The following is a 26,001-nucleotide window of genomic DNA, read 5'->3' as shown; positions in this document are numbered from 1 at the left end:
GTCAAATAGAAGCAAAGACCTGACATGGGCCGTGTTTCAGCGTGATATCAAAATTTGACATATTCCAATTAATATATTTTAAATAAAATATCTTTTTCTACCTTTGTTGCCTGAGCACTTTATTTTTTCCTTTCACCTTGGTCCCTGTGTCTCTTTTCTACTTTCTTGGGGGGTTTTCCCTGTCTTTGCAGGGTCTCTGTCCATTTGGTAAAGGACACAATCTGCGAACACATAGAAAAAAATGGACAACTGAAGGCGAGCCAGCATGGCTTCTGCAAGGGAAGGTCGTGCCTCACAAACTTGCTGCACTTCTTCGAGGGAATAAACAGCCAGATGGATAAGGGGGAATCCATAGACATCATTTACCTTGACTTCCAAAAAGCCTTCGATAAGGTACCTCACGAACGGCTACTAAAAAAGCTGTGGAACCACGGGGTGCAAGGGGATATCTACCGATGGATCAAACACTGGTTGGCAGGCAGGAAACAGAGGGTTGGAGTAAAGGGCCAATACTCAGACTGGCAATGGGTCACGAGCGGAGTTCCACAGGGGTCGGTGCTGGGACCTCTATTGTTCAATATATTTATTGACGATCTGGAGACGGGGACAAAATGTGAGGTTATCAAATGGACCCAGTGGAGGCAACTTCTTATGTTCTTATGTTCTCTCTCTGTGTCTGTGTCCACCATATATCTTCCCTCTGTATCCCTATTTGTCCAGTTCAGCATTTCCCATCTGTATCCTTCAGTATCACCATTCCACTTCTTTTCCAGCATCTCTATCTCCATCCGTGTCTCTGTCCCTCCCTATCCTAAACTGTCCTGAATTCATAAATAGATTATTAATCCCCTACAATCCTTCGAGAGCGCTACGTTCAGCTTCAAATCACCTTCTATCTGTTCCCTCAGTTAATCATATCTACACATTGTGCACATCCATCTTTTCAGTCACTGCCCCACCGCTTTGGAATGCTGCTCCTATGGACTTAAGAGAAGAATCATCACTGGATCGGTTTAAATTCAAATTTAAAACATTTTTATTTAAAAATGCATTTAATGTTTGAGTGTCCTTTTCAGGACGGCTTGTGACCAGCTATTTTTATACCTTTTTAACAGAACTAAGGATTCTAATGCTCACCTTCCTTCTGTTTATGTTACTTTCCTATTTTTACATAATACTGCTTGTATTCAAGAAACAAATCACTGACTTGCCTTTATTTTAGCACAGTTTCTTACACTCTGTGAACCCTCCCAATACCTCCAGCCCACCATTTCTCAACTTTTCTGTCACATGTGACTATACCCACAATTTCAATATGTCTTAAATCGCTGCTGCCGCCAAGTCGCCAAAGATGCTAAAAAATTGTACAGAGGGCTGCCGGGAAAAGGGGAGTGGAAGGAAGGGAGAGAAACAGTTGTTGGACTCGCCAAGTAGCGGGGATAGAAAGAGAGAGACTCCCAGGGAGTAACCCTAACCACACCCTCTCAGAGGACATCACATGAAGTGATATTCGCCAGCGAGTCTTCTCCTGAGTAGCCCCCATACTCTGGAATGCACTCCCTGAAAGGTTTCTATTAACACAAGACTATCTCTACTTCAGGAAGTGAAAGCTTGGCTCTTCAACCAGGCCTTTAATGGAAGTAGGAACTAACTTGCTAGACACACTTACACAGGAGTGACACCAACTGCACATACTAAAGAAGGACATGTTTATCCACTCCTACCCTAGCTGAGAATTCTCAAGCACCATTCTGACCTCATATGCAATTTCTTTAAAATAGTCCCCTTATTTTTACTCCTATTTTATCTATATGCTCCATCTTAGCTTACACCCTATGCTCTCTATTAAAATGTTTTACCATATATTGTATCGACAATGTAATGTAGCATACTATGCCACACTTTTGATTATAATCTGAATATTTTTGCTGCTGTAATTGTCTATTGCTTATGTTTGACTTATTCTTGCTGTACACCATCTTCCTCGAGTTAATTTCTTCAAACAATGCAGTAAATAAATCCTAATAATATAAGATAGGGCTAAATTTACCAGTGGGTAATTGTTTGGCTGGGCCCCCTTTATGTAGGGGCCTGCAGCAGCTGTCCCTTTTGCCAATTGGTAAAAGTGGCCCTGGACACACCACATCCCGGGTTCCGAATTTTTGAAGCCTTTCCATTTTTGACCACAGGATATGATCGTACCCTCAAAAAAATGGATGATAACCCTAAAAAAACCCACAAAAAACACCAAACCTAAGCCCAAGATACCAACTGAATCAGTGTTCAACAAAATGTCATGATCAGCTAAATCAAAAGTGAAGCTCAAATCTAGCTGAGCCAGCAGAATGGTCTTACCTATATCCAAAACTGATCTGGTTTTGAAACTCAGAAGCAGCAAGCAAATATCAGTACTATAATCTTTTCTAAAGCCTGGGATCCAAAATATCAAACCACCACACAAATCTCAGAGTTGAAGAGCTACCACTATTTCCAGATCTTTAGCAAAAAACTGGATTTTCAATATTGGTCTATACCAGTGCCTCTCAAACTTTCTTAGCTCTAGCACACTAAACGGAGCAAATATTTTTCACGGCACATTATAATTTAAATTATAAAATTGTAAAACCAACAAAAAATTAAATTTGAGTTATTTATTTAAGCTAAGTATGAGTAACTGTAACAATGGTGAAACTAAAGTAGATAAAATAGAATTTCTAATCAATGCGATGGATGAGCTTGTTTTTCAGTGCAAATTAACTCAAAGTGTGGCTCGAAAGTCAGCTAGCAAACATGCATTTCATCATCTACCATCTGCAATCATTTTCTTTTTTTCAATTTAATTTCTTTCAGAGCTGAAAATCCAAGTTCACAAAAATAAGACGATCTAAACGGTAACAAAGCTTTGATTGCCTTTGTTGCTAGAGTTAGGATAACTACTGCATAAAAAATAAAACTAAAATTACGTGTCGTTAGTTTTCAAGGACCAATCACGTCAAATGATGCTTATCTGGGCGTTTCTATCCTTACACATACAGACGCTCATAACATTGAGAGACTCTTGTGTACACCACGTACATGTCATCTATTATAGTGTATACGTATGAAGAAATTTTTTTAATTAAAGTAAAATTCTGGAATCTCTCATGGCACACCACTGTGCCATGGCACACAGTTTAAGAGACACTGGTCTATACTGTAAGTAAAGCATAAATGAACATCTGTCTTTGCATTCTTTATCAATCAGTACTACCTGAACCGGAAATCGTTTTCAAGGGTGATGAGGCAGAGGAATTGAAAGAAATCTCAGTGAACCTGGAAGACATACAGGTAACTAAGCCAAATTGACAAGTTAAAGAGTGATAAATCACCTGGACCAGATGATATACATCCCAGGGTACTGAAAGAACTCAAACATGAAATTGCTGATCTGCTGTTAGTGATCTGTAAACTGTCATTAAACCATCTGTAGTACCTGAAAATTGGAGGGTGGCCAATGTTATGCAGATTTTTCTTAAAGGGTTCCAGGGGAGATACGGGAAATTACGGACCAGTAAGCCTGACTTCAGTGCTGGGCAAAATAGTGGAAACAATTATAAAAAATAAAATCATGGAACATGTAGACAAACATGATTTAATAAGAGAGTCATCATGGATTCAGCCAAGGGAGATCTTGCCTCACCAATTTGCTTGACTTCTTTGAAGGTGTGAATAAACATGTGGATAAAGGTGAGCTGGTTGATATAGTGTATCTAGATTTCCAGAAGGCTTTTGACAAAGTTCCTCATGAGATGCTGCTGAGAAAATTAAAGTCATGGGATAAGAGGCAATGTTCAATTGTGGATTAAGAACTGGTTATCGGACAGAAAACAGAGGGTAGTGTTGTATAGCTATTTTTCTCAGTGGAGGAGGGTGTGCCACATAGATCTGTGCTGGGATTGGTACTATTTAACTTATTTATAAATGATAAGGAAGTTGGAATGACGAGTGAGGTGATTAAATTTGCAGATGACACTAAACTGTTCAAAGTTGTTAAAACGCATGCAGACTGTGAAAAACTGCAGGAAGACCTTAGGAAATTTTAAGACTGGGCATCCAAATGGCATTTCAAATTTAATATGGACAAATGCAAAGTGATGCACATTGGGAAGAATAATCCAAATCAAAGTTACTGGATGCTTCCTCATCTCAATGTACATCACCGCGTGCACATGTATATGCATTTCCTGTTACGGATTCCTCAACCCTCCTCCTTGCTACTTCACTTCCTTTCCTCCTAACCTCTTTTGATTGGTCATTTACATTATCAGCTGTTTTTAAGTAAACAATGCACTTCCATTCATCATATCATTGCCGGTTAAACTGTTAATAATTAAACAGACCCGTGCACTCTTTAACCGCTATTAATTCCTAGAATATATTCAAACATATATGAAATAGGTAAAATAAAACCTTACTAAAATAAAGTCTTAAAACCTTCAAATTTCTTCAAGACCATATCTGTGCTCCTTTTATACCATAGGCTCAGTTTGATTAGAAATATACTCCCGTAGTTTAGCAGGGTCATCATATTGCATAGTTTTATTTCCATGAGTGACTCGCATAGTTGCAGGATACATAAGACCATAATTTGCATTAAGCTGCCTCAGCTGAGGTCTCAAAGCTAAAAATTGCTTCCATATGCTGGCAGGTTTTTTTTAGCAAAATCGGAAACAAAATTTATCTTCATACCATTATATTTTATCTCCTTTTTTTCCCTTGCTAATTTCAGAATTTCCAAAGCGTGTTGAAATCTTAACACTTTTAAAATAACAAGTCTAGGGTAAACCTGACCTTCCTGTCTTCTTGCAGGGGTTCGGTGAGCCCTTTCTATTTCAAAAGGGAAGGTTATAGTGAGAGGAAGTAAGTTTGGTATTAATTTTTCAAAAAAGGAAACTATCATTTCCCTCCGCTCCCTCAGCTAAATTCAAAATTCTCACATTAGATCTTCTTGATCTATTCTCCAGATCCTCCAGCTGTTTGGATAAATATTGTAACTCATTGTGATCCTTTTGGCACTGCACAGTAACTGCTTCAACTGTCACTGTTCTTTTCTCCATCTGTTCTATGCGGCTGTTAGAAATCTCCACTTGCATAGTCAAGTTGTAAACTTCCTCTCTTAGTTCAGTTAATTTCTCTGAATTTCCTTGTAAAATCAACCACCTCTGCCTTAATTCTTCCATCATCTCTTTGCTTGGGTCTTAGCAATACATTTAATAAAGTATGGAGTCCATTGACTGCATTTCTTAACATACAATAATAGAGATATATCTTTTATTTCTTAGATTTTCTTATACATCCAGGGTGGGGGGAGGGGAGGAGAAAGTATTTGGAAGAGTTTAAAAATATTTAAATATAATATTGTATTAAATAATATGATTTAATATATTAATAATTGGGAGGAGGGGGGAAATGGATGTTTTCTTTAATAATGTGTGTAATATGGTGTATTTTATGCAATCTGTTAAAAGTTATATTAATTGTAATACACTGTCAAAGCTTGAAAATTAATAAAGAATTTAAAAAAAACAACAAAAAGTTATTGGATGCTAGGGACCACCTTAGGGATCAGCGCTCAAGAAAAGGATCTGGGTGTCATTGTAGTCAATACGCTGAAGCCTTCCGCCCAATATGCGGTAGCAGCCAAGAAGGCAAACAAGATGCTAGGAATTATTAGAAAAGGGATGGTCAACAAGACTAAGAATGTTATAATGCCCCTGTATTGTTCAATGGTGTGACCTCACCTTGAGTATTATGTTCAGTTCTGGTCTCCTTATCTCAAAAAAGATATAGTGACACTAAAATAAGTTAAAAGAAGAGCGACCAAGATGATAAAGGGGATGGAACTCTTCTCGTATGAGGAAAGACTAAAACGGTTAGGGCTCTTCAGCTTGGAAAAGAGAGGGCCGAGGGGAGATATGATTGAAGTCTATAAAATCCTGAGTGGTGTAGAACGGGTACAAGTGAATCAATCTTTTTACTGCATCAAGATTTACAAAGACTAGGGGACACTTGAAGTTACAGAGTAAAACTTTCAAAACCGATAGGAGGAAATATTTTTTTTCACTCAGAGAATAGTTAAGCTCTGGAACGCATTGCCAGAGGATGTGGTAAGAGCAGTTAATGTAGCTGGTTTTAAAAAAAGGTTTGGACAAGGTTCCTGGAGGAAAAGTCCATGGTCTGCTGTTGAAAAAGACATGGGATGGTAGCATGGAATGCTGTTACTATTTGGGATTTTGCCAGGTACTTGTGACTTGGCTTTGCCTCCGGAAAGACGGAATACTGGGCTAGATGGACCATTGGTCCAACCATTAAGGCTATTCTTATGGTCTTATCCCTAGTGGGCCACAACATTACATAATACTGGAACTGAAAATGCATAGAGCTCCACAGAGATTTCTGGGATAAACCAGTAAAATTTTAACTAAAAACAATGAAAACAAACTGCTAGATTAACTATTCTGAAAATATCTGCAAGACACAGCAGTAAAAAAAAAAAAAAAATTGCCAAAACTCTGTGGTCTCGTGAGCCACAGGTTGCACACTCCTTCTGTAAATTAAGTGCCCTCCCCAGTTTGTTCTTTGTCATAAAAGTTGAGAAAAGACCAATGAAATTGTACATTCTGGATACTTATCTATAGCCTTCAGACTAGCACAGAAGACTCCATATCTCCTATTGGAGACATAAGATAACCAAGATAGATAAGCAGACACGACCTAGCGCTGCCACTTCTACTCTTTGCCAGCTGGAAAGGACCAAAATGTCCCAGGTCTGCGTTGCTATCAGTGAAAAATTTTGATAAAACTGCTCTCAGCAGTACATCAGAGCTCAAAGACTCCTCTCCTCCCCCCCACCCCACCCACCACAGTGGTCAGCTTGGGGTCTTGTTGTTTTCTAAACACAGACTATGCCCAGATGTTGAGCAGTAGGCTATACCTAGATACTGGCATGGACTACCAGACATAAAGCAGCCACTGGCACTTATGCAGGTACCAACAATATTCAAACCAACAGCCAATTAACCCAGAAAAAGACAAGACAGACTTTTTGCTGTCCTCACTTTACCCACATGCTTACACAGTTACCCCAAAATTCTATATGTGATGCCTTAAGCTGTACATGCAAATCAGTACACACTGCTGATTTGCACACACAACTTAATTGATTAATTTGCAATTAACACTATATAACTGGCACTAAAAGTTATGCACACAACTTGGAAAGCTCGATTCTGTAAAAAAAGTATGCACTAGTTGCAGTGCATGAATTCGGGAAGGGTGTGTGGGCGGATCATGGGCGTTCCTAAAAGTTATGCGCATTGTTGTAGAATATGCCCAAACCATGCACGACCTAGGCGCAGGCACTTAGGTATGGCTTTAGCTGGTCTAAATGGGTGTACCTAACTTATGCGATGCACACAAGCGCCAAGCACAATTCTATAAAAAGTGAATACAACTTGTAGAATTGCACTAAGCGCCATTCTAGTCGGCACTGATTTTTTTAGGCACCATATCAAGAATTTGGGGTTTAGGAGGGAATTCAAGAAACCACAATGAAACTTAGGTGCCGATAATTCAGTACTAAGCTATCAAGGGTGTATGCCTTATATACATTAGAATACTATTACTGTACACTCCTCCCTCCGTATTTGCGGGGGTTAGGGGCAGAGCCAGCCCGCGAATATGGAAAATTTGCGAATAACTTTTGGGCTGACTCTGACCCACCCCCGCCTCCCTTCTGCATACCGGGATCTTACCTGATGGTCTAGCATTGACGCAGGGCAGCAGCGATCTTCCTATACTCCTGCCCCGTGCAGAGCCATCATCGAAAATGGCTGTCGTGAGTTCCTGTTGTAGTCTCGTGAGACCAAGGGAACTCACGGCAGCCATTTTCGACGACTAATCTGCACGGGGCAGGAGTATAGGAAGATCGCTCCTGTCTCGCGTCGATTCACTAGAAGGGGTCTCGGATCCTAAAAACTGCGAACAGTCAAAACCACGGGTGTCAAAACCGCGAATAAGGAGGGAGGAGTGTAAATTATTTCTACAGCGCTACCAGACGTACGCAGAGCTGTACAGAGTCACAAAGAAAAAAACTCCCTGCTTGAAAGAGCTTACAATCTAAACAGCCAGGTCATGGATATAGTTAAGGGGAACAATTAATCAGCTGGCTGGAATGGAGGGCAGATGAGTAAGGTTAAGGATTGAAAGCTATATCAAAAAGGTGCGTTTTCAGTCTGCTTTTAAACAAACTGTACTCTTCTCCTCACCTGCCAATTCCAGACTTCGTTCCTTTCATCTAGCTGCCCCCTATGCCTGGAATAAATTACCTTGTTCAACAAATTTTTAGATTCTTGCCCAGAAATAGCGAAGGAGAAGAAGAAAAAATAGCTAAGGAGAAGAAGGAAAAAAAAACAACAAATTTTTAGATTGAATCAGGTTGGGCAGACTAGATGGACCATTCGGGTCTTTATCTGCTGTCATCTACTATGTTATGTTACTATGAGTTTGTCCGCCAAGCCCCTTCCCTTGTTTAAAAGCAGAATAGCATTTAGCATGGATCCAGCACCTATCCTTTGTGGGCCACATTCACGCCTGCTGTAAATGAAGGTGCCCAAGTTAAGCACAGTAAGGCAGTATTCTGTAATTCTGCATGTAACCATTAAAAATGCTTCCAACGTTCCTCTAGCCACACTCCCTTTCGGAGATATGCACCATGGAAATTAGGTGCTGTGCCTTATAGCAGTGGTTCCCAACCCTGTCCTAGAGGACCACTGAGCCAATCGGGTTTTCAGGCTAGCTCTGATGCATGGAGCCGACTTGCATGCCTCTCACTTCCATTATATGCAAATCTCTCTCATGCATATTCATTAGGGCTAGCCTGAAAACCCGATTGGCCTGGTGGTCCTCCAGGACAAGGTTGGGAACCAGTGCCTTATAGAATACTACACATCCTGATGCAATTTATTTGGCCACCATATATAGAATAGGGGGTTTTGCTTTGGACAATTTCCTGGAGGAAAAGTCCATAGTCTGCTATTGAGGCAGCCATGGACTCTGCCACTGCTTGCCCTGAGATCAGTAGCATAAAATGTTGCTATTCTGGAATCTGGGTGTCCGTCGGGTACTTGTGACCTGGATTGGTCATTGTCAGAAACAGTACCCTGGACAATATAGCTATTCTTACCTAGGTAGGTGCAGATAAGACAAGGTGCAGTTCCTGTATAGATACACTTTTGAATGATAGACCCCTCTCAAACCATCTCCACTTCACGTATCCATTTTTATTTCCTCAGCTTGAGCAAATGGAAAAAGGGCCACGATCATTTTGTTGTTCTTCAGCAATTATGGATCTATAAAAACTGAAACTGATCCTAACCCAGATTAATTTGCCCACCAAAACTTTATAATCCCTTTTCTTGGTTATACATTACTGCTTCACACTCTTCCAAAGTTTGTATTTCTCTATTATGTTTTTGGTTGAGCCAAGTCCACATGGAGGGGCATCATCAAAAAATAGTTATGGGCCTAAATCGCTAGTCGCCCAAAATCGGACACGTCAAAAGTCCATTCTCAAAAAATACGTCTAAAATATTTCTTTTTTCGAGAATCTACGTTTGATCATCCAGACTGCTAAGTCGCCTATACCCCATTCTCGTCCAAAAATTCATCCAAGCCAAAAACGCCTAGAACAAGACCTTTTGGACATGGGCGGGGTCAGCAAAATCTTGGACTGGACACCCAGACATGGCAACAGAGTAGTGCTGCAGACTTCACAAAGCTTGCCACATAAACATATCACCACAACTCCCTTATAGGGCATGGTGAGCCCCCCCAAAACCTACTAGACCCACATGTCTACCACCCCAATAGTCCTTATGGCTGCAGGTGGCACTTATATGGCAGTACAATAGGGTTTGGGAGGTGCACATGTTTCACCATGAATGCAGTGGTTAGAGTGGCTTATGGGCTGGGCCAACCTCTCTATGGTTCACTAGCCCACCCCCCCAAATTATTTAAACCTCCTCTGTGCCGCTCTACTAGACTTTCCTATACCAGGTGCTGATGTTCTGGAGGCAGGTATGTATGTTTTTATTCCAATTTTTATGGTATGGGGGGGGAGGGTGGTTCAGTGATCACTGGGGGGAGTGCACTTTGTGTCTGCAGTGGTTATCTGGTCACTTTGGATACCTTCGGGGCACTTAGACCTGTTTTTAGATTGCCTAAGTCACTATGTACAAGTTCCATCTGGGCCAACTCCGGTGAGGTCCTCGAGGGCCAGAATCCAATCGGGTTTTCAGGATTTCCCCAATGAATATGCCTTGAAAGCAGTGCATGCAAATAGATCTCGTGCATATTCATTGGGGAAATCCTGAAAACCCGATTGGATTCCGGCCCTCAAGGACCGGAGTTGCCCATTAAACTTTCGGTTATACTTGCTTGCAGTACGACTAAGTCTAGGTCAGCCCTCGTCCCACCCAAATCCCGCCCTCACCACTCCTCCTAAAACGCCCCTTTCAGTTTTGATTATCGGCACTTGGACGACCTGTCTTTTTGATCGTCCAAGTGCAGATTTTAGGTGGGATTTTAGATGTATTTCTGTTTCAATTATGAGCCCCCTAGTGTTTTTCAAAAAATGGTATTTTTTTTTTTTTTTACAAAAAAATAGCCCTGCTGCATCCATGGGAATCTACAAAAATTCTACACAAGCTGTTCAAAAATTCTGCAGACTTTGCCCCCCTTTTACAAAGCGTTTTAGCGCAGGCTGGTGTAGTAAATGATCCAAAGCCCATAGGGATTTAAAGGGATTCAGAGCTTTTGCCTTGAGGCATTCGCTAGCACCGCTTTGTAAAAGGGGGCCTTTATTTGTTGATGTTAAACACAATACAGTCCATTCTCGTTATTCATGCATTCCCGATTTCATTTATCCACAGTAGCATGCATTGTGACCGTTATTCACCATTCGCGCTATGTGTTCGCGTATTCACGGACCTCTGATATTAGGAAAAAAGCTTGGTTTCCTCTCTCTTTCACTTCCACTTTCATCCTAGGACCATGTGGGCCGGCTCCCATGCATCTTTGGCTTTCCCATGCAGTTTTGGCTTTGCTTCCAGAAACTGCTACTAAGCATCAAGAGAGTGAATTACAAGCATAAGGGAGTGAGTTGCAAGCATAAGAGTTACAAGCATCTGCAGGTAAAGCTCCAAAGAGAAAGAAGCATGTCTTGTATCTGAGGCTTTTGCAGTATATAAATAAAAATTTATGTTAAGTTATGACAAAATACATGTTTTAGACAGGCTTCACTCTGGCAAGTCTGTTTCTGCTATCGATGTGAATGAATCCACAAACCGATCCATTCGGCAAAAAGAGGAAGAAACTGCAACCGGAAAGTTCCAAAACAAGCTGTGGTTCATGATCAATCAATGGAAAAGATGGAAAGTGACTAAATTTGTGGATAATGCAAATGATGAATGAGAAAGCCAAGCAGCGCTGACAGCATTGTTGTCAGGATGAAAGCCGGAGATATGTACAAACACGTCACCCAGGAGCAGGAAAACATGAAATCCTTTTCTGCGAGTTCAGGGTGGCTAATGCGTTTTAAAAAATGATATGTACTGAAAAAATGTAAGCCTTTCCAGGGAGGCACTTTCAGCTGACAACAAAGCTACTAAGGAATTTAAAACATACCTACTAAGTATAATTGAAGACAAGGGGTATGTGCCAGAGGAGGCATTCAATGTGGATGAGACTGCATATATAATGAAAATGGCAGCAAAAGCCCCAGGATTCAAGGCATTTAAAGATTGCATCACCATGCTATGTGTGCCAATGCCAAGGGTGATTTTAAATGCAAGCTTCTTATGGTCTACAGCAGTGTTCTTCAACCACCGGTCCATGGACCTGTGCCAGTCCACAGGACCGGCATGTGCATCAGGCCCAAAAAAGTGTTCTTCAACTGCTGGTCCACGGTGCGATCGATGTGGCGTTAACTTCGAGCCAGCTCCCTCTTCCTCACTGATTCAGTGCACAAAGCCGCGGGCAGGGGCTCCTACGTGTGTTTTGTGCCTGAACAGGAAGCCTTCTCTCTGAGCCGCGGGACACGCAAGGAGCCGCTGCCCGTAGCTTTGTGCACTTCATCAGTGAGGAAGAGGAAGCCGGCCACAAGATAATACTGGGAGCGTCATAAAATGGCAAGGCGGGAGCAGGCCAGAAGGCAAGGCATAGCATGGAGGGAGGAGACAACAAAGGTAGGGGGGAAGGATTTTATTTTTGAATTTAGTGATTGAATTATGTCAAGTTTGAGAATTTACATCTGCTGTCAGTGTGCTTTGTGTAGTTTGATTTTGTGGTTAACCATTATGTGTTGTTAATAAGATTATATTGGAAAAAATAGTATTTCAATTAGTACTATTATGGGGCGGGGTCTGGGTTGGAGATTGGGTAGAGATGGGCAGGGTCTGGCCCACAACTTAGCCAAGTGTTCTTCAACCGCAGGCCGCAGCCAGTCCACAAAATAATTCTTTTATTTCTGCCGGTCCATAGGTGTATAAAGGTTGAAGATGAACCCAAAATCCTCATGCACTTAAAAGGAAAGAACCAGAATGAGCATCAACTTTGGAAAAACTGTTCAGTGAAATGGAGGAATGTGATCCCATGCTGGAGTGCAGTATAAAATTGGAGTGTCTGACAAGCTTTGTGTTTGCACCTTATGCTGAGATACTTAGAAAGCCAAGCAGACAAGTCTGACAGGTGAGTTTTTTTTGGTCAATAAGTCAGACTCGCGCACCACAGGTATGTATGTCAGAAGTCAACCTGTCAGCCTAGACTCAGGTGCTAGAGGTTGATCAGTACTGTACATCTGTATTGTAAAGCTGGTTTTTGTCAAACAATATTTTCATAATGGTGGTGTACCATCTCTCTTGTCCTTTTCCCAGTCTGCACTGTAGCATCCTATAGTACCTGTGAACCATTTTTTCCTAATGGTGAGCCCACTAAGGGTCCCTTTTAGAAAACCCATAGCATGTCCCAGCGTGGCTATGTATTTATTTTACTGTACTGTTGTGTACAATTTTTTTTTTTTTTTTAATTGTTCAGAAAGTTTTATTGATTTTATATATGAGAAGAAATACAAAGCCAACAATATGGGTGTTCTAAAAGGAACACAGAATAACAATAGCATTAACAAATGTGAAGTGCATCCACAGTGAAAGAGTAATCACAAAGGAATAAATGCATAAAAAGGAAAAAGATGAGAATACATTAGGTTTAAGAACGTTACTTCTATAAGCAATAATGCAAATAAAAAAAAATATGCTTGCAACATTCTAAATGTTCTACTATGGTTTTGTCAAATGCAGTCCCATACAGAAACCCAATCCTATTTTCGTACAGGATCCATTATTCACGACGCATGGTTTTGAGGTGAAAAATGTACTGCTGGAACCTAACCTCTATTTTCCCATAGGTGCAACATTTTGTTTTGCACAATTTCACGGTTCGCAAACTTCCGGGAATCATACTGCAAATAATTATAACAGACACTATCTTTGCGTAATAATTTACAATACAATACAGATATTTTATTACTAAAAATATGCATTATTTTAAAATATTTTGTGCAAAACTCTTCCTCCTGGTTCCTCTCCCCTCCCCACCACCCCAAACACTCAACTGTCCCATGTTCCTCATTTGACTAGAACCCCTCACAGGCTTGATTTCACCCTTTGCTTTCTGTCTTCCCCCAAACCCTTGCTTCTGCTCTTCTTCCTCCCTAATCCTCTAACTGCTCTCCTCTAAGTCTCATTTACTCATCCAAACTATCCCTTCCCCAGCCACACCAACAGCTTTCTTTTCTCTTTATACCCCCCTGTTTATTTGTTATGCAAACCCCTCCCTCTGACTTCCAAACCCCTCCCCCTGACTTCCGTTCCCTTTTCTCTCAGGCCTATCCTTGATATTCTGAATGGGCTTACCAGCACCCACTGCAGCAACCATCTCTCACTGACCCCTTCATTTTGACATAGGTGCACTCAGGATCCCAGCTGAACTTCCACCCTATGCAAAAGTTGGCGCTGGTGGTACTTAAGACTCCAGCTTTCATCCTAGGACCATGTAAGCCAGTCCCATGCATCTACAAATGTCGCGCCTATCTTTAAGAAGGGATCGAGGGGTGACCAGGGAAACTACAGGCCGGTGAGCTTGACCTCGGTTCCAGGAAAGATGATGGAAGCACTGGTTAAGGACAGCATCTGCGAGCACATAGAAAACAATGGACAGCTGAAGGCGAGCCAGCACGGCTTCTGCAAGGGAAGGTTGTGCCTCACGAACTTACTGCACTTCTTTGAATGGATAAACAGCCAGATGGACAAGGGGCAACCCATAGACATCATTTACCTTGACTTCCAAAAAGCCTTCGACACGGTACCACACGAGCGACTGCTTAAAAAGCTGTGGAACCACGGGGTGGAAGGGGATGTCTACCGATGGATCAAACACTGATTGGCAGGCAGGAAACAGAGGGTTGGAGTAAAGGGCCATTACTCAGATTGGCAATGGGTCACGAGCAGAGTCCCACAGGGGTCGGTGCTGGGACCGCTCCTGTTCAATATATTTATAAACAACCTGGAGACGGGGACGAAATGTGAGGTTATTAAATTTGCAGATGACACCAAACTTTGCAGCAAGGTAAGAACCACGGAAGACTGTGAAGACCTGCAAAGGGACCTAACGAAACTGGAAGAGTGGGCAAAAAGTGGCAAATGAGCTTTAATATAAAGAAATGCAAGGTCATGCATGTAGGGAAAAAGAACCCGATGTTCAGTTACAAGATGGGGGGATCATTGCTAGGGGTAAGTAACCTTGAAAGAGACCTAGGGGTGTTGGTGGATACAACAATGAAAGCATCGGCACAATGTGCGACAGCCTCAAAGAAAGCGAACAGAATGCTGGGTATTATCAAAAAGGGCATCATGACCAGGACGAAGAAGTCATCATGCTGCTGTATCGTGCAATGGTGCGCCCGCATCTGGAGTACTGTGTCCAGTACTGGTCACCGTACCTCAAAAAGGACATGGCAATGCTTGAGGGAGTCCAGAGAAGAGCAACTAAATTGATAAGAGGTATGGAAAACTTTTCTTACGCTGACAGGTTGAATAAGCTGGGGCTATTCTCCCTGGAAAAGCGGAGACTTAGAGGAGACATGATAGAAATCTTCAAAATCCTGAAAGGCATAGATAAGGTAGACAGGGACAGATTCTTCAAACTATGGGGAACCATAAGTACAAGGGGGCACTTGGAGAAATTGAAAGGGGACAAGTTTAGAACAAATGTTAGGAAGTTCTTCTTTATTCAGAGGGTGGTGGACATATGGAACGCGCTCCTGGAGGTTGTGATAGGGCAGAGCACGCTACTGGGGTTCAAGGTTTAGATAAATTCCTTAAGGATAAAGGGATTAAAGGGTACAGAGAGAAAGTAGAGATAGGTTATAGGAAAGTCAGGGACCACTTAACAGGTCATGGACCTGATGGGCCTCCGCGGGTGCGGACCGCTGGGCGCGATGGACCTCTGGTCTGACCCAGTGGAGGCAACTTCTTATGTTCTTATATTCTACACTCATGGCTCGCAGAAGTAGGGTCTCATAAATACAGTTGTTTGTCTCTGGATCCTAACAGCTGTGGGCTATCTTGGGCCCAGCTGAAGCAGCAGACTTTTCTTCCCCAGCAGCTTTCATCCAGGAAGCTCTTTGCTTTTCAAGTACTTCCTGTTTGCCAAGCAGAATTTTGCAGAAGTACTGCATTGTAAAGTTGTACAGAATTCTCCCAGGAGTAAACTGCAGAACCATTTGCTTTAACTGGGCGCATGCAGTTAATATGAATTTTGCCCTAATTAGCACTTATGCATGCCAAAAGCACAAATTCTATAAAGTAGTGATAAGTGATAAAGCGTGTAATTAACTGCAAGTGGGATGTAGATGGAGGACAGGTGAAGCATAGGCAGAGTATGAGCATTGTAGTTTATATAAGATTATCATCAGTTACATGTGCTGCATACTGCACTCAAGCATACCAATTTACACTAGCAATTGACCTGGCATAAGTGGTCACACCTAATGTTTATGCACCAATGCAGCTTTATATTAGTATTCTATAATGGCTTGGGCGTGCCCAGGTGCTGCTAGAGAATTGGAGCTCAGTGTGCACCATTGTGGTGCATAAATCAAGATGCCAAGTTAGAAGCACCTCCTTAAACACACAAGGAAGAGAAGTTAACAAACTTATGGTCCTTTTACTAAACTAAACTAACCCAAGTGGTGTGTATAATCAAAATATAATGAAAAAGAATATATTACTCCCACTTATTCAGAGACGTGCACTCACTGTCTAACTTAATTTTTTATCTATCTCAGTATATGCAATAAGAGAGGAAACATAAAATATACCTGAATTATACCAGTTTGAAAAAAATGACAAAAGTATTTTAATACATTATGATTAAGTTAACATATTTTATGGCATATTAAGTGAAAAATATTGAAAAAAGGAGAAAAAAATAAAAAAATTAACGAGTTTTTTGTGGACGATGACTGGAGCAAGGAGCATAGTAGCTATGCTGATCTCTTCAGTCTGTGACTGGGCGTAGGCTCCATTTCTGAGGCTTTTTCCCGTATCAATAATCAAACTGAGATAGATAAAAAATTAAGTTAGACAGTGAGTGCACGTCTCTGAATAAGTGGGAGTAATATATTCTTTTTCCCTTTTACTAAAGCCATATCAAAAGTGGATCTAGTACACCCCTTACGCAGGTCTTTCTCACGTGCTAAGGCAATTTTGCCACAGCCAGAAAATGGCTTTTTCCCCCATTTTCCTAATGTCCACGCATTAATTTTACCATTAGTACATGGCTGTCTAAAAAAAACCAAAAACCAAGCACACACACATTTACCTTGTAAACCCTTACCAATACCTATTTTGTAGGCAGTAAGGGCCCCCTTGCTAGTCCTGAGCTAATCAATTAGTTCATGGCCATCACACCCCCTTTGAGGAAAATAAAAATATTTTTAACATGCAGTGTACATGCACAAAAAGGTAAATTTACTATGGGATTCCATAGTATGCCTTTTAAATATGCAGTAATCACACACCAATAAAAGGACCCCATAGTGGCTACAGGCAGGTTCATATGCTCAAAATATAGATTTTTTATCCCCCTAATTAGAACAAACAAAACACCCACGTGTCTACAAAATACAAAAGGAAGCTCCTTGAGTTAAGGTCACAAAACTAAAAATACTTGCTCTGTTTTACATATCTTGATAACTTCTAATCACTTCAATAAATGAAAATGATTTTTAAAGCACGGTGCAAAAAGATGAAAGAAGGATGAAAAGCTCAAAAGTTCTGAGGCTCAACTTGTTGGCCTGCAAATGTTGTCATGCTGACAAAGATAAGGAGGGGGACAGCGCACATCCATAAATATAATGGCATCACTAATTTTCTGGTACACTAGATATAGAAACTATGGGTTTTGGGGGGTGGGTGGGAAGAAGACGACTAGCTCCTTTCCCGAGAAAAGGAAACAGCTGAGAAATACTGTTTACGCTGCAGCCAAGTTCAGGAGTCTTACACCACAAGATCAAAGGGAATCTGTTAGCAATAATGTTCTTGCAGCAACAAGAAACGTTATCTGAAAAGAAGCCAAGGGTGATTCAGAAAATGATCAAAGCAGAATAAAACAGGGCAGGATTCCGGTGGGGTGTGTGGGGGATGGGGAATCCAGTTTAGCGGCTACCCAAGTGAGGAACTTCATTAAAGTGCTTAAGCTTTCCCCTCTGAAATGTAAATGCTCAGTTCTTAACTAATTCATAAAGGCAATTTAAATATTTGGTTCAATTAAACTATGCAATTACAGGTGAAGAGCACCTCTATAACTGGAGAACCGCATTTCTGTTCCCCTTTTGCAGAAAAATAGAGAGATTTAACTAAACTGGAAATGGTTTTCAAGGGTGATGATCTGGAGCAGGGGTGCCTAATACATCGATCACGATCGACCGGTAGATTGCGAAGGCAACGAAAGTCGATCACAGAGCCTATCCCGAGCTCCACAATAGACTTGCGTTGCCTTCGCGATCTACCGGGCCGATCAGCCTTCCTCTCCCTGACGTCAATTCTGCCGTCAGAGAGGAAGTTCCAGGCCAGCCAATCGCTGCCTGGCTGGACCGGAACTTCCTCTCCGATAGCAGAATTGACGTCAGGGAGAGGAAAGCTGGTCGGCCCGATGCTTCTAATCTGCAGGGAGAGCTTGGGGCAGCATTGGCTTGGGGAAGGGCAGGGAGAAAGAAAGAAAGGGAGCAGAAATAATGAAGGGAAACAGAAAGAAGGAAAACAGAACAAAAGAAAGGGAGGACAGGGAGACAGAAAGAAAGTGGACATGGAGAGAGAAAGAAAGAAAGGGGAGGGGGCAGGGAGAGAGGAAGAAAAAGTTGGGGGAGGGAATGAGGTCTGGACGAGAGGCTGAAAGAAGGGAAGAAATATTGGATGCACAGTAAGAAGAAGAAAGTGCAACCAGAGACTCATGAAATCACCAGACAAAAAGGTAGGAAAAATGATTTTATCTTCAATTTAGTGATCAAAATGTGTCCGTTTTAAGAATTTATATCTACTATCTATATTTTGCACTATGGCCCCCTTTTACTAAACAGCGATAGTGGTTTTTAGTGTCAGGAGCTGCAAGGGGCATTCAGCGCAGCTCCCTGCGCTAAAAACTTGCTATCACAGTTTAGTAAAAGGGGGAGGGGGTATATTTGTCTATTTTTGCATAGTTGTTACTGAAGTGACATTGCATATTTTAAAGTCACCTGCCTTGACCTCTGAAAAAAAAAACCCCGAATACAAATGATAATTAACATTTTCTCTGCGTACAGTGTGCTTTGTGTATTGTAAAATTTTATTCTTGGTAGATCATTTTGACTGGGTCATTTTAAAAGTAGCTCAAAAGCCCAAAAAGTGTGGGCCCCCCTGATCTGGAGGAACTGAAAGAAATCTTGGTGAACCTGGTAGACGTACTAAGACAAATTGACAAGTTAGAGTGATGAAGATCATGTACCTGCTTAACCTGTAAACCGTTCTAAGCTCTTTGGGGAGAACAGGAGAGAAGACAAATTTAATTAATTAATTAAAAATGCTAGCATTCATTCATTCATTTCCCGTCCTCCCCTAAGAGCTCAGAACAGGTTACATTCACAGTGCTAAATCTACTTTACATGTATTGTAGCTATCTTCACTGTCCTATATGGGCTCACAATCTAACTAAAATGCCTTAGAGAAAACCATCAATTAGATAAAGATAAACAGAAACTAGGAAAGAAGGAAGAAGACCCCCAGAGAAACCTAAAACACTGTTAACAAGGAACCCAGAAGAAGAATGAAGTAATATGGATAGAGTAGTAAATCTAACAAAATAAATATAAATACAATATCAAGCAGAAATTAAAATAACTAAAAAGAAAGTAAGAGAGAGAGCAGAAATTAAACTCCAAGAAAATAGAATAAAATAAGTGCACACTAACCCATAAAAGTGCCTGCAGGGTGCCTAAGTGCTATTCTGTAATGAGACACACAAGTTGCTTCTGGGAGAATTCTGTATATGGCACTAAACGTGGAGCTTCTGAATATGATCTTACGCTATAACTATGTCAAATTTATTCTGTATATCGGTATTAGATCCCTAGTATGTATCGAATTAGGATAAAACTCTTTATCAAAAAAACTTGTACTGTAACTATGGCAAATTGTGACCTGCTAACTGTATACTATGAATGTTAACCTGTTACCATTCTGACCTCTTTGGAGATAGACAGACAGATCTACACATGAGGCATTACTTCTAGGTTGAAAAGTCCATGCAGAAACAAACACATTCTAACAGATGCAAGGTGCAAAATGGGCAAACGCGGCAGATCCACGTGAAAACACACTTATATGCCCATTTAACAGAACACCACCTAGGGGTTTCCATGGGGATCTGCAAAGGAGGCTTAGGTGTTCCCTTAAAATGTGCGCACCGAGATTTACACCTGGTTTCAGTTTGTGTAACTTCTCAAGACCAAAGTAGAGTACAGATCCTGGCGTTACACCTATTCTGTAAAGGGCATTGATACCATTCAGCGACGATTTGTTTTTTTGCACCATTGACTGAATCCAGCCCATAATTCCCATAATTCCCATTTACGTGCGTCCCTGTCAGGTTGGCATGACTACAGTTACACAAATCTATGGCTGCTATAACTGTAGCTGCAAAACAAAACAGCAGAAATAACGGAGAACACGTCCACATATGGCAAAAGATCTGTGTGTCAAAGTGCCATACATAGAGCAATGGAGTTGATGTAACAAGATGAAAAATCAATGTGAAATCAGCTCTTCAAGGATGAAATCTCTACAAACTTCTATTCTAATCTCCTGTATAATTTTATTAAAATTTTGTTAACTGAGTCGAGCCCTCCTGTTGGAATGAATCAGTATAAAAATATTAGATTAGATTATATCCACCAGTAAGCTACGAGGCTTTTCACTCCTGATGCAGTCTTTAGAGTTGAAACATAGGCCAATGAAAAGTCAATAAGCTGTTCTGTTTTCCATTTGCATTAACCATGGACTGGAGCTTTGTTTCCCCTATTTTTTTTCACTGCTGTAAATGCTGGCACGTAAATGTATGGCTTGCCAATACAGGGTTACTCCAGGTGCCCAGTTATTATAGAACAAGATCTCACCTAAATAGAAGCACCCACTTATAGGATTGCCCTCTAAGGTGTGCTACTAGGTTATCTTATTCCTCATTTTACCCTAAGTTACAATAATAAGAGTACACGAAGAGTACATCTATTTGCATATCCCTCTATAAAATCTTGTCATCACAAGAAGTTCCTCGAGAGAACCTTCTCATTTCAGGCCGCCAAAAATTATATTAGAATCTTCCTCTTATCTTGATTTTAGAAAACAGATAAAGACACAACTATTCAACAAGCTGGTATCTTAATGTATCTTGTTTTTCAACTTAATACCTTTTTATCCTATCTTAAACTGTTGTATTTTACCTATATTGTATGCATTTAATCTCACCGAATTTTTTAGACGTATTTTAATTTGATGTATTCATCTGCATTGTATGTATTAGGCTTGACTGTTGTGAACCACCTAGAACTTTTGGTATGGCGGTATATAAAAATAAAAAAAATAAAATAAGGACTAGATTTTGTAAATAGCACTAAAATGATGGAAGCTAGCATTCTGTAAAGCAGGGGTAGGGAACTCCGGTCCTCGAGAGCCGTAGTCCAGTCAGGTTTTCAGGATTTCCCCAATGAATATGCATTGAAAGCAGTGCATGCAAATAGATCTCATGCATATTCATTGTGGAAATTCTGAAAACCCGACTGGAATATGGCTCTCGAGGACCGGAGTTCCCTACCCCTGCTGTAAAGGGTACTCTACACACATTTACGGAATACTGGCTTAGTGCAAATTTCAGTTGAACTTTGTGCTCACCAAGGACTACCGTATTTTCACGCATATAACGCGCGCGTTATACGCGTTTTTACCTACCGCGCATACCCCTCGCGCGTTATATGCGTGAGCGCGGTATACAAAAGTTTTAAAACATAGTTCCCACCCCGCCCGACGCCCGATTCACCCCCCCCAGCAGGACCGCTCGCACCCCCACCCCGAACGACCGCTCGCACGCGCTCCCACCCGCACCCGCATCCACGATCGGAGCAAGAGGAAGCCCAAGCCCTCTTGCCCGGCCGACTCCCCGACGTCCGATACATCCCCCCCCCGGCAGGACCACTCGCACCCCCACCCCGAACGACCGCTCGCACGCGCTCCCACCCGCACCCGCATCCACGATCGGAGCAAGAGGGAGCCCAAGCCCTCTTGCCCGGCCGACTCCCCGACGTCCGATACATCCCCCCCCCCGGCAGGACCACGCGCACCCCCACCCCGAACGACCGCTCGCACGCGCTCCCACCCGCACCCGCATCCACGATCGGAGCAAGAGGGAGCCCAAGCCCTCTTGCCCGGCCGACTCCCCGACGTCCGATACATCCCCCCCCCCCGGCAGGACCACTCGCACCCCCACCCCGAAGGACCGCCGACTTCCCGACAATATCGGGCCAGAAGGGAGCCCAAACCCTCCTGGCCACGGCGACCCCCTAACCCCACCCCGCACTACATTACGGGCCGGAGGGATCCCCGGCCCTCCTGCCCTCGACGCAAACCCCCCCCCCCCCCAACGACCGCCCCCCCCCCAAGAACCTCCGACCGCCACCCAGCCGACCCGCGATCCCCCTGGCGACCCCCACGACCCCCCCACCCCCCTTCCCCGTACCTTTGGTAGTTGGCCGGACAGACGGGAGCCAAACCCGCCTGTCCGGCAGGCAGCCAACGAAGGAATGAGGCCGGATTGGCCCATCCATCCTAAAGCTCCGCCTACTGGTGGGGCCTAAGGCGCGTGGGCCAATCAGAATAGGCCCTGGAGCCTTAGGTCCCACCTGGGGGCGCGGCCTGAGGCACATGGGCCCAACCCGACCATGTGCCTCAGGCCGCGCCCCCAGGTGGGACCTAAGGCTCCAGGGCCTATTCTGATTGGCCCACGCGCCTTAGGCCCCACCAGTAGGCGGAGCTTTAGGATGGATGGGCCAATCCGGCCTCATTCCTTCGTTGGCTGCCTGCCGGACAGGCGGGTTTGGCTCCCGTCTGTCCGGCCAACTACCAAAGGTACGGGGAAGGGGGGTGGGGGGGTCGTGGGGGTCGCCAGGGGGGTCGCGGGTCGGCTGGGGGAGCGGTCGGAGGTTCTTGGGGGGGGCGGTCGTTGGGGGGGAGGGGGGTTTGCGTCGAGGGCAGGAGGGCCTGGGATCCCTCCTGCCCGTAATGTAGTGCGGGGTGGGGTTAGGGGGGTCGCCGTGGCCAGGAGGGTTTGGGCTCCCTTCTGGCCCAACTACCAAAGGTACAGGGAAGAGGGGTGGGGGGGTCGTGGGGGTCGCCAGGGGGGGTCGCGGGTCGGCTGGGGGGGCGGTCGGAGGTTCTTGGGGGGGGGGCAGTCGTTGGGGGGAGGGGGGTTTGCGTCGAGGGCAGGAGGGCCTGGGATCCCTCCTGCCCGTAATGTAGTGCGGGGTGGGGTTAGGGGGTCGCCGTGGCCAGGAGGATTTGGGCTCCCTCCTGGCCCGATATTGTTGGGGAGTCGGCGGTCCTTCGGGGGGAGGGATGTATCGGACGTCGGGGGGGGGGCATCAGGCTTTCAGGATGGGGACAGACCTTCAAGGGGGGACAGTGCACGGAAGTCAGGGGGGGGTGAACGGAGAGTCGGAAAGTCAGGGCGGGCGAAAGGAGCGTCGGGCAGCATGCGCGGTATACCCGTGAGCGCGGTATACCAAAGTTTTTGTACATATCATCGTGATTTCTGCGCGCTATACCCGTGTGCGCGTTTTATACGGGTGCGCGTTATTTGCGTGAAAATACGGTATCTCATTTTCCCCAAAGAGCTCAGAATAGGTTACAGGTTAAACATACATAAATACACAGTTAACAGGTTACGATTTGCATTAGATTTGCCATAAAGCACAATTACTTACCATAACAGGTGTTATCCAGGGACAGCAGGCAGATATTCTTCACGTATGGGTGACGTCACCGACGGAGCTCCGGTACGGACCTTTTTAACTAGAAAGTTCTAGTTGGCCGCACCGCGCATGCGCGAGTGCCTTCCCGCCCGACGGAGGAGTGCGTGGTCCCCAGTTAAGATAAGCCAGCTAAGAAGCCAACCCGGGGAGGAGGGTGGGACGTAAGAATATCTGCCTGCTGTTCCTGGATAACACCTGTTACGGTAAGTAACTGTGCTTTATCCCAGGACAAGCAGGCAGCATATTCTTCACGTATGGGTGACCTCCAAGCTAACAGAGAGGGAGGAGGGATGGTTGGCCATTAGGAAAATAAATTTTGTAACACAGATTGGCCGAAGTGTCCATCCCATCTGGAGAAGGCATCCAGACAGTAGTGAGTAGTGAACGTGTGAACTGAGGACCAAGTGGCAGCCTTGCAGATTTCCTCGATGGGCGTGGAGCGGAGGAAAGCCACAGAAGCAGCCATAGCTCTGACCCTGTGGGCCGTGACAGCACCTTCCAGTGAGAGACCGGCCCGAGCATAACAGAACGCAATGCAGGCAGCAAGCCAGTTGGAAAGCATCCGTTTAGAGACAGGGCGACCTAGACGGTTAGGATTGAAGGTCAGAAAGAGCTGAGGAGACGAGCGGTGAGCCCTGGTACGGTCAAGGTAGTATGCAAGGGCACGCTTACAATCCAGCGTGTGTAACGCCTGTTCCCCAGGATGGGAATGGGGCTTAGGGAAGAAGACAGGCAAGACAATGGACTGGTTGAGGTGGAAGTCCGAGACCACCTTAGGCAGAAATTTAGGATGGGTACGCAGAACCACCTTGTCATGGTGAAAAACAGTGAAAGGTGGGTCGGCAACCAGTGCATGCAGCTCACTAACCCTCCTGGCAGAGGTGATGGCAATGAGGAAAAGCATCTTCCACGTAAGAAATTTGAGTGAAGTTGTGGCAAGAGGCTCAAACGGAGGTTTCATGAGGGCTGATAGAACCACATTCAGGTCCCAGACGACTGGAGGAGGCTTCAGAGGTGGTTTGACATTGAAGAGGCCTCTCATGAACCGGGAAACCAGGGGATGAGCCATAAGAGGTTTTCCGAGGATAGGCTCATGAAACGCAGTGATGGCACTGAGGTGGACTCTGATTGAGGTCGACTTGAGGCCAGCGTCGGAGAGAGAGAGCAAATAGTCCAGTACAGTTTCCACCGCCAATGAGGTGGGATCGTGATGATGAAGGAGACACCAAGAGGAGAACCAGGTCCACTTCTGATGGTAACATTGGAGGGTGGCCGGTTTCCTGGAAGCATCCAAAATACGACGGACAGGCTGAGACAGATTCCCTGGAGAGGTCAGCCCGAGAGAAACCAAGCTGTCAGGTGGAGCGAGGACAGATTGGGATATAGTAGAGCCTGATGCTGCTGTGTAAGTAGAGTAGGAAACACAGGAAGAGGAATGGGCTCCCTGGAGTTGAGCTGAAGCAGGAGGGAGAACCAGTGTTGGCGAGGCCACCGAGGAGCGATGAGAATCATGGTGGCTCTGTCCCTGCGGAGTTTGGACAACGTCCGCAACATCAGAGGTAGAGGAGGAAAGGCATATAGGAACCGATCCGTCCAGTCGAGCAGGAATGCGTCCGGGGCTAGACGATGAGGGGAGAAGAGTCTGGAACAGAACTGGGGCAGCTGATGGTTGTGAGGAGCTGCAAAGAGGTCCACTTGCGGAGTGCCCCAGCGAGCAAAGATGGAGCGGAGCGTGGGAGAGTCCAGGGTCCACTCGTGAGGTTGAAGGATGTGGCTGAGATTGTCGGCCAGGGAATTCTGTTCGCCCTGGATATAGACAGCCTTGAGGAAGAGACTGTGGGCCGTGGCCCAGGTCCAGATGCGGATGGCCTCCTGACAGAGGAGGGGAGATCCGGTGCCGCCTTGCTTGTTTATGTAGTACATGGCGACTTGGTTGTCTGTGCACAGGAGAAGGACCTGAGGGTAGAGAAGGTGCTGGAAGGCTTTGAGAGCATAGAACATGGCTCTGAGTTCCAGGAAATTGATGTGATGCTGACGCTCCGGAGGGGTCCAGAGTCCCTGGGTGCGAAGATCTCATAGGTGGGCTCCCCACGCATAAGGGGAGGCATCTGTGGTTATGATCATGGAGTGAGGGGGTAGATGAAAGAGTAGACCCCTGGAAAGATTGGAGGAGTTCAACCACCATTGAAGAGATTGCCGAAGAGATGATGTCACAGAGATGGGATGAGAAAGAGGATCGGTTGTCTGTGACCATTGGTTGGCTAGAGTCCACTGAGGTGTCCTGAGGTGGAGTC

At 44.1% G+C, this 26,001-nt stretch overlaps 1 protein-coding gene across 3 annotated transcripts in view; it reads right to left on the bottom strand.

Moving 5' to 3' along the window:
- LOC117364093 (cat eye syndrome critical region protein 2) overlaps nt 1-26,001 on the bottom strand; it is a 321,538-nt gene that overhangs the window by 230,186 nt on the left and 65,351 nt on the right. The gene's annotated exons all lie outside the window — the stretch shown is intronic.

This window comes from Geotrypetes seraphini, chromosome 7 (genome assembly GCF_902459505.1).
Source record: "Geotrypetes seraphini chromosome 7, aGeoSer1.1, whole genome shotgun sequence".
Classification (NCBI taxonomy): Eukaryota; Metazoa; Chordata; class Amphibia; order Gymnophiona; family Dermophiidae; genus Geotrypetes; species Geotrypetes seraphini.
This window is presented reverse-complemented; position numbering and strand designations above follow the sequence as displayed.